The 18,471-nt window shown below is 44.7% G+C and overlaps 1 long non-coding RNA gene across 1 annotated transcript; it reads left to right on the top strand.

Moving 5' to 3' along the window:
• Nucleotides 1–1,319: 1,319 nt before the first annotated feature.
• Nucleotides 1,320–2,911, top strand: LOC311444481. The gene is made up of 2 exons (XR_014697898.1): nucleotides 1,320–1,393; nucleotides 2,688–2,911. It is a non-coding gene; the product is annotated as an uncharacterized lncRNA (long non-coding RNA).
• Nucleotides 2,912–18,471: the final 15,560 nt, after the last annotated feature.

The following is an 18,471-nucleotide window of genomic DNA, read 5'->3' on the forward strand; positions in this document are numbered from 1 at the left end:
TGCAATCCAGCTTTCAGGCTCTCTCACTAGGACCTGCTGCCACCAGCCTTGCAGAGGAGGCAGAGCAAGGGAATTCATTCCTTGTTGTCCCAACACCCCTGGGAATCCACCTGCTCCCCCTGGTCTGTGACTGACTTGGGCGAAAGCACATGGAGTGTTGCATCTACCATCAGCTTTTGTCCATCATCTCCCCAGTATCAGAGGAAAAACTCTGCTTCAGTAATGCAGATGACAGACACTGAATAGGTGGCTTTAGTTTTCTATTTCTCCTGTACACCTTCAATATTTCTTCAGACTAGAGAGAAGATAGTGCTTTGTTTTATTCTGGGAAGCCTAAGAGCAATTCAGATCTGCAGCTGTATCTTACCATAAAAGATGTGCGGGGATTTCTTTACTGCTGAGGTTTATCCATTAATTGTAGCCAGCTAAGTTAGGCCTTCCAAAATCTTAGTGCCCTGGCGAGAGAGGGACCTAATACCAAGAATCAAACCTCATCTGCTCTTTTGACGATACTAGAAGAAAAAACCATAGTGCTCATTTTGACTTTGTGTTTTTTCAGATGGCCAGTAATGATGGAAAAGATGAACAGCATCTAATGGCATACTGGCTTTATAAAGATTTGGCTTTTGCAGTCTGCAATACACAGACAATTAAAGTGCAAATAATAGCTCATGAAGTTTGAGTCTCACTTGAGTTACGCCTCTTTTTGATCACACAAGCAATTGCACAGGAACAGTTTGGCCAACACGGATTTATTGTCTAACAGGGACACAGCCTCCCCAGGCCGCGTTCAGCATCCTGCACAGCCTGACCAGGGCTTTGCACCTTTCTGGGCTCTTTACCATCTAAACAAGCAGAACCAGCTGAGCACTGCAAAAACAGTGCAGAGCAGTACTTTGCATCCCATCCGGCTGCCAGTGCAGTCATGTTTGTGTTCTCTGCTAGTTGTACCATTTTTTAAAATTTGTTTTTCATACAAGTGTTTTGGGAGTAGTTTTCTTTGTACAAGGAACTGTATTTGTATACAAATGCTAGAAACTATACACAAATAAGGCTGTCTCTAATCCATCTGTTATGAAACATGCCATAAAAACAGCAAAGAGAGCATACTGTGCAATTTCTGCTACGGACACCCATCCTGACTGGCTAAGCTGTGCTGGGGGTGAGGGCTCTGCCCCCCTCCCAGCTGCTGATCATCATGTCAATCTGCCAGCAGAGCTGCGTGTGATCACCCTCTAATCCCTCCCATCCAAAATGAACCTGTTAAGCAAAGACCTACAGTTTAAATGGCTTGAAGCAACATAGTACATATAATTTAATCCCCAGGATATGTCAGATGTCTGAGCAACTCTGTGGAAAGATCTGAGCAAGAAGCTAAAATGCAGATGAGCAGGTAGGATTGCAATGTGGGTGGTATTTTCATGAGATAGTATGGCTACAACAGCAGGAGAAAGCTTGTCTGTATGCTAGGTGATGCTTGCACATCCAAAACATTCAAAGATAATCAGAGATCTGATGAGAAGCTTTTCAGCAACCTATAAGGAAACTTTATGCAGACAGCCAAGGTGAATCCATGTGAAGAACTGCCTATGTTCTTCATAGCACTGATGTTCAAGGGTCAGCATCTGGGAGATTGGGTTTGGAATCCCAGACCTGCCAAGTAAACATGAAGTACTGTGTGGGGTTGGAATAAACAAGTCAGATGCAGCCGTTAGCATGAAATATGTATGAACAAGGTTCAGAGGATATATGGTAAGGTGCAAACTGCCAATGTCTTGGAGGTTGCAAGCTTGTTGTCTAAGTTAATGGAAAATTTCTCTCAAGTGATATTCAGGCAGAACGTGTGAGTCTTGCAGCAGAAAAGAGCTACTGTCTTGTCCATTTAAGTTAAATGCTCAGAATTCATTAAACTTAATGTTCTGCTCTGTCCAATCGTTAACCTGCTCACACTGCCTGGTGCTTTCTTTTCTGTAATCATCAGAGACTGTGAAATTGACTTTGAGCCAGTATGGATTAGCATCTTTATTATTGGCCTGAATGATGTGACACAGTGGTACACCCTCAGCGAGTTTGCAGACCTCACTGAGACTGTCTGGAAAGTAGCTTTGCAGAAAATACGTGGGCTTCCTGGTGGACACCAAGCCGAACATGAGCCAGCAATGTGCTCCTGCTGGGGGAAAAAAGTCAACAGCCTCCTGGGCTGCCTTAGGATGAGTGTTATAATCAGGTCAATTATTCTGTCAGAGCATAAGGAAAAAAAAAAACACTTCTGTGAGTGGGATCAAACACTGGAATGGGTAGCCTGGAGAAGCTGTGGAGTCTCCATCGTTGGAGAGAGATGCTCCAAAAAGCAATTGGACTGAGACCTGAGCAACCTGCTGCAGCTCATGCTGCTTGAGCAGAGGGTTGGACTGGATGGTCTCCAGAGGTGTTTCCAACCTCAGCTACTCTGATTCGTGTGAGCTGCTAATGATGTTGGTGATGAACCAATTGAAGGAATACGTGACTTGATTTCTTCTACACTAAGCTCGGTGATTTTGGGGCATTCATTTAGCTTGTGGGCAATGTAAATACATGTGATTCTGGACATGGAGAAAACTAAATGCAATAGAAAGAACTGAGAAAACATATGGAAAGTGAAAAGAGCTAGTACTGTCTTATCACCAGTTGATCATTTTGTCTTGTAGGTACTCATCCAGCTGGAAGAAAAGATAGAGCAACCTATCCACTGGAAATCCTTCTATGCAAGGACTGTACTTCTGTGTTTATTTTGTAAAGCCCCAGTCCAGTTAATTTATAAATAATGAGTGTGATTATTCTAAGAGCTAGAAGGTTCTGCCAAAAAGACTGGGAGTTGTAACAGCCTTGAGATATTTTTCTCATTTTGTTCGCAATATAAATGATACTTGAATTAATATTCATGTTGAAATAAAATTGGAGGGGGGCTTGGTCAGTAACACAGTAAGAAAACAACACAGGGAAGAAAATGGCTTTTTTTTGGAGGCATAAAGGTGCAAAATACAAGATAAATTGGGAGCTTTTTTCACACCTTCCAAAAACCAGAACAAGTATTATGCATTTATATTATATCTTGCCTTTGTCCAAGGACATTAATTATCCTCAAACAGCACAACTGGGTGACAGAACAGTGAGTTGCCGGGTGGAACTCCAGGACAGTTAAGGCATCATAATGAATCCTATTAAAGTGAAAGTCATTTATAAAGTGATCAAAAGCACTGGTTAGGCTGTGTAAATGACTTACCAGATACCAGAGCGTCGTTAACCATTTACCATATGGGAGTAATGGAGCACAGGCTGTGCAGGGTTGGAACGTGTTCAGATAATCCATTTACTCAAATGGTGAACGTACACCGTACTGTCTAGGGATGCTTTATGCTGCAGAATAATGACATGAATGTTGTTTTCACATTTGATGTCTTCCTCTGTTTTCATCCTGATTTGCTTCCTATTGTGATATTGCTAATCTTCCTTCTGCAGTAAGTGTTGCTGTTCTGTTTGAGCAACTTTGAGCATTGCTGGGAAGTTGTACCAACTGGCAAACACCCTGCGCTTCTGAGCTGTGTTGAGCACTACCCTTCCATTCCTTTGTCAGTGTGAAAATTAGGAACGTACATAGATTAATTAGGACTGAGCTCTGTTTGTACAGAGCAAACACAGCTTTGAGTAGCTCTGCATATGTTGTTGAAGCAATAATGTTTAACCTGGAATGCATTTTGCAGCTATTACAAGTGGAAAAAGGGTCATTCTTCCAGTTGGTCAGCTCCTATTACAAAATAGTGTACACAAGGTCATTATTGCTATTAGAAACATCGCAGTAGAACCTGAATTTTGTGGATAAGCACTTATTGCATCATCTTTACTTCTATTTTAATACCAGTGCTCCAGCCAATTGCTTGTTTATCCTATTTTCTTCAGGTAGCTATGATGAACTACATCATGAGGCATCTGAACACCTAGATGAGCAAGTGAGCAACTTGGCCCATGGTCCTCCTTTCCTTCCAGAGAATAAATTAACTTATTAATTTAAATGTCATTGCTTGTATTCATTAATATAAGCTCAGAACACAAGGTAAGGAGGGGGAAAAAAAAGGCACAAAAACATGTGATGGAGAAGGTCCTGCAGGAGGTAATTCTGTTTATCCCATACAATTTCTTGCTTTAGAGAAGATGATCATATGTGGTTCTAGGTTGGGAAAGAAGCCCTGCAGGGGTGGCGAGAATAAACAAATCCCTATTCCACATCCCTACTTTGGTTACACTTCAGGACATTTTTATGATAGATACTGGATAAGTAGGAGGTGTCCTGGATTATGAATTTGACACCCAGCTCTCATGGGGGTCTAGGTCATTTTGCTCATTCACATAGTTAAGACCCATCCTGAAACTGACTTTTCTTCTGCACTGAGTTATTGCCCCATCACCCTGTTCGTTCTTTCCTCCATTTGGGATCTAATTAACCCACATTTTAGGTGGATTCATATAGACATCAATCTTTATTTTTCCCCCATCAAAAGCTAATAAAAGTTCTGGTTATTTTTAACTAGATTAAAAAAATAAAAAGTCGGCAATGTGGTCACAGGAGAAATCTACTGACCCCTTATGTTGGGGAAGCAAGAGTAAAGCAAATGGATATGGCAGTGTTTCTGCTATGTGCTGATACTTGACTGGGGGCAAGGCTGAGGACAGACTAATTTCTGCTCTGTGGAAAAATGGCTATTGGTTTCATGGGTATGCTAAGCAGGCTTAGCCAAAAGACATGCTTGTCATTAACTACGGCTCATAAACTCCAGCATTGCAGGAGACAGTGCTAGAGACAAACAGCAATGAAACCAAATGACTGTCGGAGTTTTCAAGAAAAATGGCAATGGCAAGAAAAGCAGAAAACTGTTGTGGCTGCCAGGAGCCTGTAAAGCATCTGCATCAAAATGCATCACAGCACAGAAGTCAGTTATTTCAATAGTTATATCAATGACTTTTTTGGCACATACAGCAAGCGGCTAAATAGCTGAAGAAGTGCCACTCACACACAGTTCTTATGGTAACTGCTAGCAGTTCAGCGAACATCAGTTTGCTCATTTACCCAAATCCCAAACGCTTGCCGTACTTCTGGGTATTGCTGGAATGGCATTTATCTGGTGCTGTGCCTTTGGGCTGAAGCCGGGGTTAGCTGTGCTGCTGTGGTGGCTGCTGGTGCTGCCTGGGCAGGGGGCTGCGAGAAGGGCTGGGTGCGGTGGGTCAGGCAAAAGCTTCTCCAAAGTCCAAATGCCTCATTCACCGCTCACTGGCCACTGGAGGGGAAAAAGCAGTCCAGCTGAGGGGAGCTAAAGCCAGTCTTTACGTCCTAGCAGATGTCCAAATAACTGCTCTGAAATCTACTACATTTCCTCCTTATGGGATTTCCGATTTTAAAATTGGTCCCTTTGAGTGCCTTCTTGGTTGTCAGAATTTGGGGTGGAAAAAAATAAGGGATATTTGTCAGGAAGAAAAAAAAACTGATAACCAATCCTGCCAGTGATGCTTGGTTTCTTCACAGTTAATATACTTTTTTCACTTTATTTTCTTAGAAATAGGACTGTTTTTCCCCCTGGTTTTGTGAAACCAATTTGCATCTGAGATGCATTTTCTGAGATCTCGGCAGTGATGAGACTGGCATCACTTTTCTGAACAGAGTGCCATATGCTTCCTTTTGTGTTTGTTTGTTGCCTCCTGAATACTCCCGGATAGTCTTGCTGGTGAGTGCATGACAAAGTACCAGAAAGATGTTAGTACACAAATGCTGCCATTCTCACAAAAGGGGGAAAAAGTGATAAATGCTTTTCTCATCTAAAGAAAAAGATAAGGTCTTATTGCAACTGTCAATTTGGTTCCAAAAATATCTGTTAGCATTTTTCAAGTTCAGATCAAGATTTTTAGGAAAGGTAGGTAGATTGTTAAATCTGCATTGGTTTCCTCTTAAAAAAAAAAAAAAAAAAAAAAGTAAAAAAAAAAAAAAAAAAAAAAAAAGAATGTCCCAACCTATGCTACTTGTGACTTTGAAAATGTCTCTTATTAGACAAGCGAAGAAAATGCAGTGTGGTTTTTAAAAAGCATCTGAAAACTACGTACCTTGTTTCTATTCACATAAAGTTAACAGGAGTAGGTCCTAGATCAGGAATGCAAAATCTGAGGCTTTTCTCTTAGAAGTGGATATCTGTTTGTCATGCAAGTAACAATACAGAAGTCAGAGAACAGACATTATTCTGCTGTGCTGGGCAAAAACAAAACACCTTAGAAAGTTCAATAAAAGAGGTGTAGTACAGGAAATCTGCCTGGTGTTGCTCCTAGCATGTCCTGTGCCTTTTGGGACTACCTGCAATATTTGGGGATGGGGGACAGAGCTCGTCTTGGTTCTGCTGTGTGAAGTTTGTGAGGCTTTCCTGATTTTTTTGCATGCCAGACTTGGCTGCAAACATGATGACATGATGTAAAAACTGAAACAAACAAACAAAAAACACCAATCCCCCCCCCCCAAAAAAAAAAAAAAAAAATCTTAATCAGTTTTGGTTTCAGTTGATCAGACATTGACAGCTCCCTTTCCTGCAGTACGTGCCCATTCTGCTCTCTGGTCAGGACAGAGGTAACTTGTCCCTCTGTCCCCAAGGACTCTGACACCACAGCAGGCACCACTGGACCAGGGTGAGGCACAAGCACCGTGCTCGGGGCAGTTGTGTGGCAGAACAGCACATCTCCAGCATCCGTGCCTCGCCTGCCTCACCAGGACCATGGCACAACAGAAATATTGCTCAGTGCATCAGCATTACAAAACAAATTATGATAAAGCAGCCTCTGTGCACCCACAGGGGGGTTCCACCACGATCAGCAGCCCTCAGAAAGCTTTCTGCTCCCTGTGGTGGTCTAATGATGGCTCCCTGAGCCCCCAAATAAATCACGGGAAGAACGATGGGAGGGCCCTGTCACTGGGTGGGCGCAGGAAGATTCCTCACTGGTATTGTTCCTACTCTGTTAAATCCTGCAAAATGGATAGAGACCATCTGAATCCGAAGAACCATATCAAGTACTCTTTGGCATTAACTGACAGCAGGCAGGACCTCTCAGTCTGCTACTTTACTCCTAGATGTTACTTTACTCCTCTTTTGTTAATTATCAAAGCTCAGAGCTCTGCTTCCTTATTTGTTTCCTTCTGTTTAGCTTCCCCACATCAGCATCATTTATCACTCACAAGGTTACTCTCTGACCTTTACACCTGCCACGAGCAAGTACCGTATTTTTACATTTGTAATCTGTGGGTGATCTGTTCCAATTTGCCTCCTACTGCAATTCATTACTGCAGGTGGTGTGTTTATACAAGCAAGGCGAGGTAAGAGCTGCCCTCCAGCTCTTCCCCTAGAGCCTGTCAACCTCTTGTTCCTAATGGCCTCTCCGTAGGTGCCCTGCTGTCGAGCTGTCCTCCTTCCTGCCTCTGCCGTGTTGTGGGCTGGCTGCGGGTGTAGGTGCCTGCAGGATGGCAGGAGCTGTCCAGAAACCCTGCTGCTCTTACACAGGTAGGTGAGGGAGCCAAAGGAGTTGGCAGCAGACGGGTGGCCAGAGCCCTCTGTGTGTGTCCAGCTCCTGATGGGCATCCCCTGGCAGTGCTGCAGCAGTGCCTGGTGTCCCCCTGTCACTCCGAGGACGGTGCCCCAGGGGCCTGGCCAGCAGCCCTGGCCACCAGCCCTCCTCCAGGTCCCAGCTGCGTGGTGTGGGCAGCCCCAGCCAGCACCCCGTGTGTCCGGGGGTGTGTGGCACTGCTGGACCTAGCAGCCGCTGACCTAAAAGGGGGCAAAGCGCACAGAGCGGAGAGCTGCAGGGGAAGGCACTTGTTGTGGTGGGCAGAGGAGCCAGCTGTCTGTGGGAAACTGAAAGCAGGGCCTGTGGGAAATGTTATTCAGAGCTCATTGGACTCTTTTATCCCAACAGCAGCACGCTGCCTTCCTTGTCCTGCTGCTGGTGGCCCTGCCACAAGCAGAGCTTCCCAGGCAGCCGCTGCCCTGCTGCTTTGTAAATCCACTCGTAGCAGCAGGAACGCTGTTTGCCTGTGCTTCTGTGACGGGGAGTCAGAGCTACGAGAAACCACAAGGCGTGCATAGTTATGTTCTCAGAAGTAAGCAGTTATTTTGGAGACTGTTTTTTGTGTAAGACAGCCTCAATTTAACCAGGAGTTTTAAAACACCTTGAGTTTAGAAATTTGTTTCATTGAGGAAAATTCCTGCAAACCTCTGTGAAAAGGATCAAAGTATACATGTATTTGATTTTAGAGAAAGCATTCAAATCAGTTACAATTGTTTCATCTTGAAATTAATTTTGTTGTAAATTTTTAAGGGTTGAGATTAACAGAATTTTCCAAGTGTGATTCTCAAAACCAAACAGTTCAGTATTCTGGAAAGCTTAAGTAGTTTTTTCTCTCATACCTTCAAAACAATCCCTTTGTCTGTAAGCACCCAGAATACTTATGAGTTGAAAATTCCCCGAAATAACAGCTCAGTCTAACTTTCATCTCTCATTTGAGGACTTGGAGCATGTTCAGCTCTGAGTGCAGGTGGTGCTGCAGGGAGAACTCCGGGGCTCATGCCCTGTGGGCCTAGCGCTGACAGATTCCTGTTGAGTTTTCCTCTCAAAGCCAACAGTGTTTTCCTTTAATGCAGCTGGTTACCATTAAATAGAATTGATAGTTCCCCTCGCAACCGTGTTGTGTCACTTCACTTGCTGAGTTGTTTAAACCAGCTCCATTTGATCAGCTCTTGTCTTAGTTGCCTTTCTTTTCTGTATTTTTTAAGCTTTTTTTTTTTTCTCGAACATCACTGATGATTATGCCATCTGAATATAATGATGGAACAAGATGATCCTGGTGATCCCAGCTATAACACAAATTAATTTTACCCTTTCTAGCTGTGTTTGCTCTACATCCCCAGATCTCCAGTTGCAGGCTGCATGCTTGTTACCTCCGGGTGCCTTTATGAAGTGTCACAGGCTGCTTGCACGAGTGCCTGGTTTTTATACAAATTCACACACACACGGATTCATATGATATGTTTAAAGAACATGGATCTGTGTCTGTAGGTGTACACCTGTACCTTCAGAAGGAAGGTTGTTTTGCTCTGCCTGCTGCTGTGGCTGTAGCTAATTGAAGGATCACCACTCCTTGCCTGAGCAGAGCACATCGGGAATGCTTGGACCCAATGACATCTTGTTAACTCTTCTCTGAGGCAAAGAAAATTCCGGAGGCAGCCTGTAATCACAATACTTGCAGAGCAGATAAGCTGGAGTGCAGCTGAGCGGGCTGTGATGCAGAGGGCCAGCACAGGTAACAGTGAGGTGCCTGCTTTGGGGCGAGGAGCATGGGGATCCTTCTGCCAGCCGGGTCCCAGCTCAAGGGGTACTGCAGGGCTCTCTGCCAGGGTGCTGACTGGCCTCAGATGAAAAACGATCTACAGCGACCTCCGGACTGGGACAGGATGCTGAGATTTTACACGCAATTTCTGGTTCTTCCATTATCTAAAACATATAAGCCTACAGAAACTGCAAAGCTGGGGAGGGAAGAGAGCTTTGTCTGCTGCTTAAACCTTTGCAGAGCTTTTTCTTTCCTTGCATCCGTGCCAGGCAGCGATGGTGAGTAGGCAGCCCTACACAGTGGTACATAAAGCACTCGCTGCCCGAACAGATCTGTGCATCCCCCCCTGACACAGCCTCCTCCCCGCAGGGTGTCACCGAGACGATTGCCATGGCAGGGACCGGCCACCGGTGCTGCAGGTGGCAGCTCTCGCTCTGCCCCAACCCAAACTGCTGGTGGGTGAGCTCCATCGGCCTCGGACCCAGCGCTGGGCAGCAGGAGGCCGGGCAGCCCCGGGCTGTGCTGAGCTGGGAGTGCAGACTGAGAGAGAATGCCCCAGGAGGTGTTTTGTGCGTTGTGGGTGGAAAATATTCAGGATGTCTTTCTGCTAAGCCAGGGCATCAGAATAAATTGTGACTTGGGCTCTCGTGGTCCCACTGCTGGTTCCCATGCTGGTAAAAAAACACTTTTTGTGTCCTCTCTGCCCAGCTGCCTGCTGGCTCAGTCTGTACTGAGGTGCAGAGCTCATCACGCTGTGTCCTCAGTTACATCTGCACAGCATAGGTGTACAGAAGAACAGAATAATTCCTCTTTTTTCAGCTCACTCTCTGCAATGGCCTCGTGCAGCACTTCTGCCCTGGGCAGGGCTGGTGCAGGTGTAGGTGTTCAGGCCTTGACAAACGATCGTGTTGCAGGTGACCACCCAGAGTTACTTCACAGGGTAATGCAGTTACTGTTCTCCTACACCATGTACAAATGTCCTCTTGAGCAGTACATTAACAAGGGTGGAATGGCATGTGATAGCTTCTTCTGGCATCTTTTCTGAAGGGTGATAGTTAACCTGAAGTTTCTGTGGCTTTCATATTTTTATTTTATTTTATTTTATTTTATTTTATTTTATTTTATTTTATTTTATTTTATTTTATTTTATTTTATTTTATTTTATTTTTTTCCATGAGGTCTGTTCTGTGGTTCATTGGCAACCTTTTTCCTGCTCCTGGATTATCAGGTAACTGACTTGACTGGCTCTAAGTGGACTTTGCTTGTTCTCCACTGCTAGAGGCACACAGATTTATTTTAAAAGACATACATAGGAATTTGCAGAGTTTGGTCAAAAATGGAGACAGACAACTGCGGGAGGAAAATGCGTTAGAGCAGAAGGAGCTTTGTTTCTGCCATCAGTGCAGCTCCAGCAGCGGATTTTGTCTCTGCCTTCTGATGTGCTCTGTCTTGTGAAACGTGTCTGGGGGAGGCAGAGCTCCTGGCATGAAGCTGATCTCATGGGCTCCGAGAACTTTGCTTCCACCAAGCTGTTTACTGGGGGCGGAAGAAGAGTTTTGTTTCAGCCCCCAGTAGATGAGGATCTGTGAAATGTTTGCCAACACAGGGAATGGTATTTAGTTGGTATGGTATGTCATAACTCCTAGATCTTCGTGTAGCTGTGACAATTTACATGAGCTGAGGATCAGCCCCCATACATTGGCAAACACTCCAAACTCACGCTGAAGGTTGAAATGATGCTCTCTCCCTATCTTTAGCCATGCATTTCTTATTTTTTTTTTCAATTATTATTAATTACTATGTTTTCAGCAGTTCTGCAAATGTGGAAGGTAAAGGTATTCTCTGAGCACCCCACTGAAGTAAAACCTTGGTTGCATCTACCCCACTCCCACGTGACTCATCACTCAGCTCAGCTGTTTTTGCCACCTGGATTATACCTGCACCACTCCTCTTGCACTCAGCAATCCCAGGACTGTCATCTGGATGCTAAGGTCAATGTAAAACACTCTAGGACATCACAGCATTAAACCACTTGGATGCAGGAAAGCAAAAATATGTTTAGAAGATGGAAAAGACTGAGGCAGAAGGAATGCAGCCATGAGATCTCTGAAACAAAGATGAGAGTCTGAATATTTCAGGACAGACTACTGATTGTCAGCAAAAACACAGATACACTTTCATATATGGTCATAATATTATAATATTAACATACCCATCAATTTCTAATTTGGGACTTTTTTTTTTTTTTTTTTTTTTTCCTCACTGGTACTAACATATACAGTTCTCTTAGAAGTCTAATTTCCAGAACATTGCCTGGTTCGGGGTCCAGCAGGGTGCTGGTGCTGGAGCAGGTGAGCCGTGGCTGCAGGGCTGGTGGCGACTGGCGCTCGGTGGCTCCCTGATGGGTCCCCCCCGACCCTCGGCACTCGTGTGCCCTGGTTGCTGCTGGTTTGCCCTGCTGTGACTGTCAAGTGAGCTGATTTTAAGGGTGGAATTTATTTGCATTGTTACAGTGTCTTTTTCACTCCTACTTTAAATATTTTCTGCCATCAGGCTGCCTTCTGGTCCCAATTAAATATCTACTATCTTTGTATGTAAAGACAAGCTGATCAAGAACCATCTTTTAACTCACTTAATTTAATCTGGTCGTTTTAAGCTTCTGGAAACAAACTTTCTTCGTCTCAAAACACATCTTCCTTGGCAGAGCCAGAGAGCTTCCCTGAGATGTTCTTTTCCACTTGAAGCCCATTTTCTTTTGCCTTTTCTTTTCCATTTTTCACCTGTGCTATCTTTCTGCTGTAACCTAGTCTTGCAAATTTCAGTTCTTTTGTACAGCTTGTTCTCCTGGTAAGAAATACAGATTGTGTTGTAGAAACCATCTCTATTTTTGGACTATATTTCGGCTATTTTCCATTTTTGTAGTCCTGAATTTTTAAGTGTATTTTTAGGTTATTCTCTTTCCTATTCTGATCAATACTGTTATTTTCCCTAAAACGCTTACATCTCTTTAAAGTTCTCATGTGATACTCCCTAATTAATACCTAGCACATTCACAAATAGCAATTATTTTCTACCCAGTTCAGGTTGTTCTAAAATGTGAGTTTATATTTCAGCATATTTGAGACTTCAGTAAAGAAACTGAGAAAGTAGCAGGACTAAGACTAGGTGGTGGCTAAAAACAAAGAAAAAAAAGCTGCAAAACATAATTTTTTCTCCTATGTGGCAGAGTTTTAGCATCTCTCAGTAATGCTGCAACAAAGGCTGGTGGCTGTACGGCAGCACTGTGCTCTTGCTCTGTTCCTGGCAGGGGCCAGGATGGTCAGGGTGCTGAGACGTGCTGCTAGTGACAGACCCTGCAGGTGCGGAGGGTGGATGGTGGGCAGTGGGATGGGACTGGGACAGGAGGACGCCAGTGGTGCCATTTCTGGACTTGTTTTGAGTTGCTTATGGCTGCTATGAATTTCAACTCTTCTGTAAAATCCAACCTCTCCACTACGGCTCCCACACTTTTTTCCCGAGGGAAGCCTGCCTGATTGAGCTGTTACTAATGCTGGCAGGAGAGAGGAAGAAACATTTCACACACTTCAGTGTTCTGCCTGTTTGGAACTCCTGGAAGTGCAGCCCTCTTATTACAATTTTTACTTAAAACATCAAGGTTTTACTAAAGAATGAAACACTTTAGCTCGATCACTGTGTTTCTTTTGGGGTGCAGTCAGGGACGTGGGCTGTCACACTGCAAGTGTGCAGAGCCCCACTGAGATGCGGTGGGGTCAGAAGCAGCCCTGGTGCTGCCTGGACCATCAGTCCTCCCACAGCTTACTCAAGGACAGGCGCGAGTCACAGGCGCTTCCTCTTGGCTCAAGGACATTCAGGAAGATAATAGGTGGGAGAAACAACAGCTGATCCTGAGGCTGAAACTGGAAGCCGTTTGTGCATATAAATTAGCGTGTGACCTCAAACTGTCCTGTTTTCTGCCTGCTTGTCAGCATCATTCCTCGGTGAGCCTAGCCTTTGTCTTTCCTTTGTCCCTCTTTCACTTTCGTATGGGTTCCCTTTTCTTTGTACTGCTGCTGGCACAGCCCTGTGATGACAAGTGCTGGACAATGTGGCTTGTCTAGAGATGGGTGCTCTTCATTCCGCTCTGTGGAGGTGTAAAAATCCTGCCTCGTTCTGCACAGGTTACTTCCAGGATTTCCCCAGCTTTCAGTGAGTATGGAGAGTCTGTTTCCTTTAAAATTAGTCTGGTGCTCCGAACTCAGCAATGGCTTGTGGGCTGCAAGCTCGTACTAACTTGCTGCTCATTTTAATGCCACAAATTACAGGAGCTGGAATCTTCCACGGCCAGCAGTCCTGGGTCTCCCAACAGGCACAAGCCATTTGCCCACCTGTGGAGGCGTGAACCAGCTCTGTGATGGAGCATCAATATTCACCTCCCCTTTCTTACCTCTCCGTCGTTTCTGCCTGGCAGAACTTTAATGGCCTACACCGTGTTTGTCTCTTTGACAGCCAAATGCCAGCAGAGAAGTCTGACAATTGAAGATTGTCGAATGAAGAGAGAGAAAAACAAAAACAAACAATCAAAAAACCACAACCAACCTACACACAAACAAACATCAAAAAATAAATGCATGAGCTGTACTGTTGTGTGGCATCTAAGTACAAGCTGGCAGATCTGGGATCCTCAGCAGGGCCAGAACCATCTCCCTGTGTGAGATGCCATTAACCATTAACTGGGCAACTACCCCAGTACAAGTTGCAAAAAGGTCATTTTCCACGTAGTGCTGACAGCTGCAGAATGCTTATCGTTGTTGGGATCCTCAGGCCCAGGAAGCTGAGGATCGGGATTGTTTTTAGGTCAGGACTATGGCAGGTAAAATCGAAAGATGCTAAGATTGGGCAGACATTAATCATTTCACTGTGAATTGCAAGCACATTTGAAGAAAGTATTACATTTCTTCAGCTGCTTTGTACTCACATTTTGATTCAGAGGTTCACAAGGAGTGTTTTGATTATTCTATTTCTATTGACGTGCTTTTATGCTGTGTTCTGGTAATGTGATAAGAGCATTTTATGCGTGGGCATACGATGCCTGGGCAGCAAGGCAATGCCCTCTGTGCCCGCTGGCAGCCGTGCAGGCACTGCCGGAGTGTCCCCAAGTGGGTGCCCTCGGCTGGGTGCTGGTGCCTGCAGGTGCTGCGGGAGTGGGGGCTCTTGCTTACACAACAAATTGCTTGGGAGGGAACTATAAAAATAATGAGAACATGCGTGATTACCTAATGATATTTGATAATGTACGCTACTGCCTAATTTTGCTGGAATGCAGCTGGGGGGCTGCTTTAAAAGTAGCACTTACTGCAAGGGCCGGGATGCTCGTTGCCAGTCCGTAATGCTGGGTCTGTGTGAGCCCTGCAGCCCCCCGTGACACCGAGGGTCGGGAGGAATTTCTGCACAGCCCCTGCAGCGGTGTGGCACCAGCACCGTGTCAGCACAACCAGCCAGTCACCACGGCTTCACTTGATGAGGGTGTGCAGCTTAGTTTTTACTTAGTGAATTTGCTATGATCTAGGTCAGTGCCTGGGACATGTAATTCTCACTGATATGCCAAGAATCCTTCCAAACAGATTTGTTAGTAAGCTTTAGGAAAAAAAAAGGGGGGGGGGGGGAGGGGGGCAAAAAGACAAAAGACATATCTCCAGGTGATTTCAAACTTACAATGTCCCTGTTCAGGTTCTTGCCCTTCAGCTCCCCAGAGAAAAGGTTTGGATTAATTTTTCTGGCTTGAGCTCTTGACGCATTGATGAGAGAAGCTGAGAGTAACCAACTTCAGTTTTCCCTCAAAGTCATTATTTGTGAACACCTACTAAAGAGGTTGCATTTTGCAAATAAGAGAGCTGCAAGGATACCTGTGGTCAATGTGCACAGGCCAAAGGAGCAACTAGGAATCTTGATTTGAAATGAGGGCTCAATACCATAAACGTGCTGTCCAGAAACAAGGCCAAATCAGTGTATGTGTTTTTGGGATGTTCTATTATTCCAGCAGATATTTAGAGTTGAAGAAGAAATTATTATTATTATTATTATTATTATTATTATTATTATTATTATTATTATCATTGAATCAATTTGTGATGATAAATGATGCATTTTTCTATCATAGCAATGCTCCAGCCTCTAAGAAGGATTTTTTATTTCTTTTTGTACCTCAGGTCTCGGTTCAGAGCATCAATGTGGTATGCTCATGTTCTAGGGTTTGTCTGTGCCTAGTTTCAAGTTAATTTGTTGTGACAAGATGACACTGGAGAGATGAAATAGTTTCAGTACTTGGCAAACTATAGTTAATGGTGGTTGATGAGGAAAGCAAATAGTAAAATTTGCTTTCTCCAGCAAGACTATCATCACCAGTTTGTCAGGTTGTATTTCTCAGTGCCATGTCATGTTAACTTCTGCTGTGGGATGGTGCTGAGCCACAGCAGCACGAGATAGCTTCAAATTAAAGCACAACAAGTTACTCTGGACAAAACTCAAAGTATGGTGAAAAGCCTCTGTGGTTACACAGGGTAGGAGCACAGGTGAATTTGCTGCAAGGCTGGTGTTTGCTCTGACTTCAGATACACATCTCGGTCAGGCTCTTGCCCTTTCTAACACCTGTGGGATGTGCACGCAGCCTGGCCGAGGTGGCCTCTCAGCCCAGACCTGGGGCTGTGATGAGCAGACACCGCTCGGTGCTGCTGCTGCCAGCCGCTGCACCAGCACCATGCTGCGCCGTGGCAAATCCACACCAGAACGGGTTTGCTCAGCCAGCACAGACACGACTGGGTTTTGTTTGTGATTAGTGCTAGTTTAGTGCATATTTGCTCAAAGTTTTCAAAAAGGTTTAGTGTCAGTGAGCTATGTTCTTATTACTATGGCTTATTTTTTTTCTGCAAAAACATGACACCTTATTTGCTAATAGATGTTGCTATGAATAATTAAAGCTAAATTGCAGCTGTCAGAAGAAGAGAACACAGCAGAGGTAGTGATGCTTTGTCCTTGGTTTCTTTAAAAGAGGGTGCTGATCTTTTAACATCCATCCTATCTTTCTTCCTCTGTGTGGAAGGATTTCAAAGAAACCAGTGGAGTTTTAGGAGACATCAGGAATGGGGCACTGAAGGCCTCCATTGCCATTGTATTTTCACAGCTGGTCTATCATTATGGTGGCTTGCACTTTGTGCAAACCAATTAAAATGAATAAGTGCACTCTGATCTAATATTCAACTCATTTTTTGGCATGCAATCACTCATAAATGCACATAAAACTGGAATTCAATTAATCAGATCATACAATAACCCTGTCTCTTGCTATTTTTTCCTAATACATTTTTCTTTGAATAAAAACGTAATTGTCAGTGCAAAATATCAAACCAGAGCCACATAACAAATAACTATGGATTTGTAATTAAACCCAATAAAGCCTAAGATGAAGTATAAAAGGCAGAGAGCTAAAATCCAATTAAAACTTATCATGGGAAAAACAAAGCCAAGTTGGTGGCTTTTTTTTTTTTTGCTTTTTTTTTTTTTTTCTTTTTCCAGGCGGATTGCAATTTGACTGGTTTTGGTAATGGACCCTGAGGTGTGCTGCGGTGAGCGTGCTGGAAAGAGCTGGGGGGTCCGGGGGCAGCCCCGTCCCCTGCCCCTACCCCTGGCAGCCGGGCTGCGGCCGTTTCCCGAGCCGCCTGGGGGATGCCCCCGGCTCCCAGGACCCAGGGGCTGAGCTCCGGGGGGGTCCGGGCTTCCCGGCACCGCTTTGCCCCGGCCACCCCCCGCTGCCAGCCCGGCCGGGTCCCAGCGAGCTGCACGGGGCTGCGGTAACGAGGAGGAAAAGCCAGCAGCAGCCTTGTTTAGGATTAGCCTCGTGCCCTCGTAGCATTGCTTGTAATAGCTGCTCTGAAACCGGAATGGGTCACAAATAGACATTGCTTTCTTTTCTTCGCTTGGTTCCCAGCACCAAAGCTTCTGAGGCATGGAAAATACATGCAGGAAGTTAACCTAGGCTGAAAACGACTGGAATTTGTGCTTAAAATGGAGAAAAAGATATTAGATTTCTCTTCCCAGATCTCTCATTGTTCCGAAATAACTGTAATTATTCCCCCCTTTTTTTTCCTGTTCTTCCATTGTGAAACATGTAATTCTCTTAACGAGCAGAGAGAATCATCTAAGTCTGCCCTTTCATTTCATTCTGACCCTAATCTTTTTTTAAAAATTGATTATAGGCATGACTCCCTAGTGCCTATTTTGTGTCTTTGTAGCATTAATGGTCTATTGAATAATACCCAATTGCTTTGTTTATCCGTTGATGGTATTTCTTTCTTTTTTTCTTTTCTTTCTTTTTTTCTTTTTTTTTTTTTTTTTTCCTTCTTTGCTAATGGCTGGTGCTGGCTTTGCAGCTCCATCTTTCTTCACCTTACTGTACAGCCAGTGCTGACCAGCCCAAGTGAAGCCAGGAATGGGTGAACATCTCAGAGGTGCGGTGTGGTCAGTGCAGAGATCTTCCCTCCTCACCCCCGACCTACCCGTTGTATCGCTTCCTCTGTTTCCATGTCTTTATATTTCAGCCTCCAACTTTCACCACTACCAAAGCCCTAACCTCCAATAAATTTATCCGCAATTCCCAAACCTGTATGATTTACACCTCAGAAGTTAAGGTAAAAGCAAAAAGTGTTGAGTTCAAGAAAGGAAAGATTTGGTTCTGAGTTCTGTCACTAGAAAACAATGAAACCCCACACAGCTGCGTTGCCTGGAGGCTGTTTTTTTCCTTTTCCCCAAAGAGGAGTGGGCAGCCGAGTCCCAGTGCATGCTTCAACCTGTGCCAAGGGGGACAGCAGAGCCCCGGGGGCTGAAGCAGGGCTTCAGCCATCCCCAGAACCCCAGCTCTTGCTGCCCTTCAATTTTCTCCCTTTCCATGCAGCCCCTCAGCCTGCTGTATGTGCAGGGCACGCTCTGTGAGCACACCTTGTCTCACCTGCGTGGGACTGCGTGTGCAGGGCTGGGCACGGGCACCCTGGCACTGGCTGGAGCTGTCCTCCTGAGCAGCTGGCACCTCTGGGGAG

Source organism: Aythya ferina (genome assembly GCF_964211825.1).
Source record: "Aythya ferina genome assembly, chromosome: 14".
In the NCBI taxonomy this organism is placed as follows: domain Eukaryota; kingdom Metazoa; phylum Chordata; class Aves; order Anseriformes; family Anatidae; genus Aythya; species Aythya ferina.